Source organism: Hippocampus comes, unplaced genomic scaffold, assembly GCF_001891065.2.
Source record: "Hippocampus comes isolate QL1 unplaced genomic scaffold, H_comes_QL1_v1.1 scaffold953, whole genome shotgun sequence".
Taxonomy (NCBI): domain Eukaryota; kingdom Metazoa; phylum Chordata; class Actinopteri; order Syngnathiformes; family Syngnathidae; genus Hippocampus; species Hippocampus comes.
In genome coordinates this window covers 153,065-160,355 of record NW_017805989.1, presented here as the reverse complement: position 1 = coordinate 160,355, position 7,291 = coordinate 153,065, and positions in this window count along the sequence as shown.

The following is a 7,291-nucleotide window of genomic DNA, read 5'->3' as shown; positions in this document are numbered from 1 at the left end:
TAAATCGAAAAATGACTGAATACGAGAAAAGGGGGGGGGGACAATGGAGGAGGGGATCGCATATTCTCAGAAAAAGCAGGACGTACTTGGTTGTTCAATTTCACACATGATGGGAGGGCAGGCTCTCCTGAGACACCGCGACTTGCGTACCAGCATTTATTTTCGCTTTTCTACCACGGAGGTCTAATCTTTGTTCTTCTGACGTGTTCGTGGTTGCTGTTGCCTTCCATGAAGTACTGCTTCGGAACTTTCTCCTCATACTTTTACTTTATAGCTTTGTACGTTATCGATTCCTTTTTTTTTGCCTTTTCTGAAGGTCTTGAAAAACGAGGTCTCCGATCCGTCTAATTCTCTGGCTTTTTCGGCGGCGCGCTCATAAATAAGAGCATTACTGCGATGATATGAAGTATGGAGTCGCGGGATCTTGGCTTTGAAGCACTGCCGAGGCAGGAGGAGCCATTAAGGGCCCCCGATGAATCTTTGGTCTGAGCAAAGCGATCCCCCGGAGGAGGTAAATCAATCCGAATATCCAGCGCCGTCATCGCACGGTTAATAGTTATGAAGGAGCTTCATAAGAACCGCAGTTGGACCCCGCGTTCTTTTTCTACCGTCACATTTTCAGAACAGGAAAGATTTGCTCAAAGAAGATCCTCAGAGAGTTTGACCTACCGTCTTGCAACTCACTGACTTTTGTTAATCCGTCGTTTGCCCAACCTGGAAACGCTAAGTCATCATCTTTGAAAAGCCCACAAAAAAAAAAAAAAAAAAAAAAAAAAAAAAAAAAAGCAATGTCGTGACTTGGCCTCGGCATCGTTTTTCAGCCTTTTTTTTTTTTTTTAATTGGAAATTACAACTCCAACTAACAGTGGAGGACCAGTAGGGTCCGTTCTATAGAGCAAGAATTATTCAAGGCTGGGAATTTTTGAAGCATTGGAAAAAAAACAAACTTTTTGTCATTTTGGTAGCAGGATTTAATGCAAAAAAAAAAAAAAAAAAAAAAAGGATCTTGCTGCCATGCAGATAAAATGGGTGGATTTCAAAGTAAGGCGCTTTGACGATTACAAAATTGGGTGAGGGTGATTTAAAAATTAACCAGTAGTTTTATGAAAACGGACACATGAGGGCCTCTTACTACAACCCTGAAGCATGTTCAACTGTTTTCTCGCTCGAGCAGATTTTCATATAAACAGTGTTGCGTGCCGACAACAGTAACAGTTTTTATGGTTTGAGCTTCGGATGGAAAATATGCCCAAAGAACATCTTCGGCTGACGACGCCCTGTCCGTTTTTTGCGGTCGCCATGGTTGCCTCGGGTTTGTTGTGCGGACGTTCATGCTCGCCTCCATGACTTCAGCTTCTTCGTTGGACTGAAAGCGTCTTGAAACATCTCGCGGACGCGTTCCAGGAAGGAGCGATAATTCATGTTTTACACTCGTGTTTTGGATCAACGGCAGGAGAAAAAAAAGGGGGGGGGGGTAGTCGATAGTGAGGCTTGAGGAGCGGCAAACGGGGGTTAGTTCCGGAGGTCACCGATAAGTCTTCGCGAGCATGTCGAGCTTCCAAATTTCGCCTATCGTATCCTCCTCGTTGTCTCAGGCGGTCCCACAGGTCCTTCTGGACCCTCAACTTCCTCTATGGCTTTCCACCGCCATGGCCCCTTTTATATCTCCTTAAGCCTCGGCAGCTTCCACGTCGGAGTCGTCATTACTCATTCCTTTTCAGAGCGGGTTAGGTTTTGATGCGTGTAGCGCAGGATTATGTATGAACGCGTGCCTCAGATGTGCCGGTGCTTCAAAGTCTTCCATCGGAAGGCGCCGGTGTCAATCATCCGCAAAGACTCATTATCGGGTTGTAAAAAGGAATCGGCAGGTGTTTATCGCAGAGCGATGCGCCCGTTCTGATCCGATGAAGTGCTCGGCTTGTCTCGTTCGCTTACGTTTGACGTCACCCCTCTTCGGGTGTGGGAATTTGGGCCGAAAACGGAGTCATTCTAAAGCTGTTCATCTCAATCTAAAAACGGATTGTTTTGTTTTTTTTTTGTTTTTTTTTTTTGGTTGTTGTTGTTTATGACAGCCGGAGACTGAGAACGCGCACGAGCTGGGCCTCGTTTTTTCAAAATGAGTCTCGAAAAAATTTGCTGCGCTTTAAAGGCTTGCTCATTTTCCCACATTGGGATACAACCCGATTTTTAAGTTGAAAGATTTTAACTAATTGATGAAGCATCTCATTTACATACGTTTCGTCAAAAGGCAATTTTTGTACGCACTTCAAATTCGAATATCTGTACAAATAAGAGAGATCTTCCATTATTTCTTCTCAACATGCAAAAAGTCAGACCGCGTCGGCACAATGGACATGCTGCTGCGCCTTTACCTTCAATTTGCAATGGCAACGTACAGTTAATATTTGGACATATGCACAACGAAACTAAACTTATGGAACAAATGATATTCTCCCGTTAACAAATAAAAGGTGAGCAAGTTGTTCTGCATGCTCGGCCACACTTAGCATCATGAGCAATGACTTCAATTGACAAAAAAACGCAAAGGTGACCTCATCCATGTTACAAAAGCAAAGAAATGTGAGGTTTTTAATTGCTTCTATTCAGATCGCGGGGGGGTCCCGAGGGTGCATCTAATTTACATAATAAAACGCGGCAAGTTAGCTACGCCCCTGGTTGTCATGGGAACCAAAGCCTTCCGCCTGAGCAGAAGAAACAGACGAGGCTAAAATAATAGCGTGTCAAGTGTCCGGTAAGTTTTGATCGTCGGGATATGTTGAAGATAGCGTGTCACAGACGTGTGAAGAAACCTGGCAACTGTCGCGATGCCCGCCTGTTTTAAGGGTTGATAAAACCAACATCGGGGGGCTGTTTTTTTTTTGTTTTTTTTAAACCATTACTCCTGCTGTGTTGGCATGATAACGCTATATTTCATATAAATTACGAGACAGATTTTTTTTTTTTTAACCCACATGCCAAGAGGCATACAGAGAACAAAATGAAATTCCATGAAGCGAGACCACTCCAATTGCATACGCGCCTGTAAAACCTCCGTGGCTGTTATTGGCTGCGGGTCAAAGTTCAATTGTTGAGGGAAGCGCTAGTGTCCCCGTGGGGGATGCCGGCTAATGGAATGGGAGATTCGGGTCAAATGACATGATTTGGAGGGAACGCCGGGCGGCCAGTGGCTGAGCTTCAAACCGCGACAAACATCTCATGTTCGATTTGGGCGCGCGCGCGCGGCGACTAGCGACGGCCGTTAAAATCCCATTGAGCGTCAAAGAGCGCAGTAAATCTCCATGGCCGTCAGTCCCGATTGTGTTCGCGCTAAATAACTCGACGTCTGCTTGCGTTCTCCTTGCAGTTGTCCAACAGTCATTACCTAAAAGTCGTTTCTAATAATGGATACGCCTCAATGTTGTTTTCGGAATGCAATTGCAAATGGATTGTATGAGCCAAGGCATGGATGTCATGAGAAAAATCACACTGAACACCGCCCATCAAAAATGTCCTACTTGCTACATATACAATGATCTCATTTCAATTTCATCCCAAATTGACTTGGTCGCTGTGAAATGTAAATTGAACACAATGCTGTTATTCTGTGACATAAAAAAACGACAAAAAGATACACAGGTCGAGGGTACCATCTGCCATTCAGTGGATGGAAGCACATTTATCGTTTTCCCTCTCAATATACGTCACTGGCATAGATAGACAAACACAGATATTTTTTTTTTCTGGACCAAGGATCCAATTGGAATGTTGCAACACAGTCATTGGACTCGTTCAATGTAATAAAACACCAGGAAATGCCAAGAATTGCTTTTTTCCTGCAGGAAGGAGAGAGATGGTACAGAGCGAAACAAACCGAGTTCAGGGTACAAAATATTGCAACTTGGGCAAATAGGCGCAGATTGCTTCACTATACCAAATACAGTCTGCGCTGGTGTATTTCCGTGATGACTGGATGGCTACAATACTGTATTGACCTTTGGATACGAGTGCATCGATATTGAACAATATGACTCACTGCAATAATTTGACTTGCCGCATCCTAGCAAAGTACAAAAACTTCAGTCAAAACACAGGAGTACAGCAAGACCACGTTTCTATTCTGCTTCGATGAGATTTTTTTTTTTTTTTGCCACTGCGTGAAAAAGAACAACAGTAGTAAACAGACGGGGGAAAATCCTCACATGGATCAATCCCAGCTGCTTCCGCAACCCCTTGAGCACTAATTTAAGATGCCAAAACTGTCAGCGTATGCGTCGACCTATTTTTCTTTTTTTACTCCATCTGGAGTGGCAGAAAAACGAACAAAAAGCAAAAGGCAGCTGTGCTTGCACAAATAACGGTAACGTTGTGACATTTATGACGAGGCGGCCATTACGCCAGTCAGCCGTGTCAGCTTCCCTGACACCCGCAAGTCCCTAACTCCAAAACACCAAGCCCCTTATTCCACCAAGTGCCAGTTTGGGGGCACGGCAAGAGTGACAGGCAGTTTGGCAGGACGGCGATTCCCGAGCAAGCGGAGTCTCTTTCACTCGCCAACACGTTGAAATGCACAAGCTGTGTTTGAAAATGTTGTTTCTTTAAATTGGTGTCAGTCAGATGCCATCTTATGAATGCATTTTTGGCAGGTGTTTGTGTGACGAAAGTGACGAAAACTCAAGTCCGTCGCAACTTAGCATTGGGCCGTCTGTCTGGTATACGCTACAGGACAAAATCGCCCGGACACTGCCGTCTTTAAATGATGCCTAAAAATGGCAGAAAAGGCTGTTTCGTAAATTATTAGACATATATATATATATATATATATATATATATATATATTTTTGGTGGGTCTTCATGATCGCTACCAAATTTCATGTGGCCAAGTTTGGTCGTAATCACACACAAATCTCGACAAAAAGCATTTTAAACATTTTAGAACAGGAGTGTCAAACTCATTTTTGTCGCGAGCCAGATTATCGTTACCGGTTCCCTTGGAGGGCCGTTATGACTGTGAAACCATATCAGGAAGTCAAGAAGAATGGTTTATTCAACTACAGTTTAAGTTATTGTAATGAGTGTTTTGGTAACAAGAAAACTTACACGAGCTTTCTTATATTACATACAAGAATTTGAAATGTTGTTCAAAATTTCGCAAGCATCATCGAAGTCAACATATTTGAGTTGCTTGCGCGGGCCACATCAAATGATGTGGCGGGCCAGATCTGGCCCCCGGGCCTTGAGTTTGACACCAGTGTTTTAGAAACTTCTAAAGCGGCTAACAAATGTAAAATGGGCTCTTCTCAACAAAATGGTAGACTTCGTGTGTGTGTGTGTTTTTAAATACATTTTAATGGGTCGACTCACAATAGAAAAACCTCCCCAATTTCAAGCCTCAGCCTACAGTAAAAACCCAGAAACCCTGCACCCCAGGCAATACAAGCAAAGCTATTTCACCCCAAACGCTGCCCACCCCACCACCCCAAACTACCCCCCGATAAGGACAGCAGAATACACACGAAGGGCTTACCGGAAGGCGTGCGCATGTGTAACGGGGGTCGGCAGGGAAACCGATTACAACATCAGCACCAATATTTATTCTGCACACTTAAAAAAAAAAAAAAAAAAAAAAAGACACTCAATTCTCCGGAGATATTTTCATAAAAATGTGAAAAACCCGGAATTCCGGGAAAATCCGGAGGACTAATTATGTGTCTGTGTGTGTGTGTATGTATATATACACTTGGCAACAAAGTCAAGTCGTGCGTGTGTGGGTGCGTATGTCAGCAAGCAGCCAATTAAAAGATAAGTGCACAATTAAAATAGGGTGCTAAAGCTTCTCGAAGTTGTCCTTTATCGGTGTTTGTGTTAATTGTGAGACCCACTCGCTGGATTAAAAGGTCAGGAGATACGCGCGGGTTGGGAGTGGGGGTGCTGATGAATCGCCGCGCTCGAGTACAGTCGGGTGTTAGCCGAGTATCCTCCAGAGATCCGATTGCTGTGGAGATGCTCGGATGGAGGGGACGAGGAGGAAGGGGAGGGGGGGAGGGGGGGGGGAGGGAAAAGAGTGATCGTGATGAAGGATTTCAGCCGCAGCCACTGGCGACATAACAGGGGGGGGGGGGGGGGGGGGGGGGGGGGGCAGAGATAAGAATCTTGACTTAATCCAGACAATTAGTCTGTGTTTACTTCAGGAAGCTTGTAGTGATACATCAAAGACAGGAAAAACAAGAGGGGGGGGGCTGTGTTGGTGCATCATTGGATTTTTTTTTTCCCCCTCATTTCACTCGACCATCCCTGCAAGCCCTACTGATGTCTCAAGCCTTCGTAGGGTATGTGGTTCAAATTTGGAAGCTTTCAAACGAAACCACGAGGACTTCCTTTTCAAGTGAACACTACAAGTTGCCAAAATGAGCCAAAAAGTCATCCAAATTCACCATCATGCTCACACAAAATGACAAACTCAAATTGGTCACCATAAACAGTCCCTGCCCTTGTTGTTTAAAATTTGGCAGTGACCTGAAAAAAAAAATCTTTAGGACAAGTAAAATTTTTGGAGAGGCCATGGATAAGGCCGAAAATAGGCTAAAAAATAGCCACGACAAAACAAAATGGCTTTTTTTTTCCCCAGCCAAAAGTCTGCCAACACTGCATTTGAGGTCCCCCTCAGGGATAGAAATTTACTTCTTAACCCCCCTCCCCGCCCCTGGGAATTGACACATTTTAAAAAATTATTTATTTAAGTGCATGGTTCAGGAAAGCACGAATCCAGGCATGTGTCTGGTTGGTAAACCGCTCGGCTGGGGTGACATGAAAGGTCTGCAAAGGGTTATCAGCACGGGATGAGCTCTGAGATCAGAACTGAGGGCTGCTGCAGCTCTGGGTCTCTTATCTCGAGTCTCCCTGCTCCCAGAAGTCTGCTGAAAGACAACCAAATCCCCCAACCCCGCTCCTGAGCATATTCCTGGATGTCTCCCAGGGACTACGCCACGTGACACAAGGCCCTCTGTCGATAATTAAACGAATTAATCAGCGTAACTGTTAAGTAATTGACTCTTGATTGGTTCGTGGACCTCATTTGAATAATTCCCCATTAAATTAAACAACACATTGTAATTCACACGCTCTCCCAAATGCGCGCCACCCCTGCCGCTGCCGCCCCGAGCTGCATATGGTGGCCGATCGACACCCCCTGCAGCAGCCGGGAGTCACTCTCCATCTCTAAATGACAGCGATGAGTTGCGACGCCATTTTTTCGACCATCAATCTATAGTATGCGCCAATTTTCGCAAGCGGC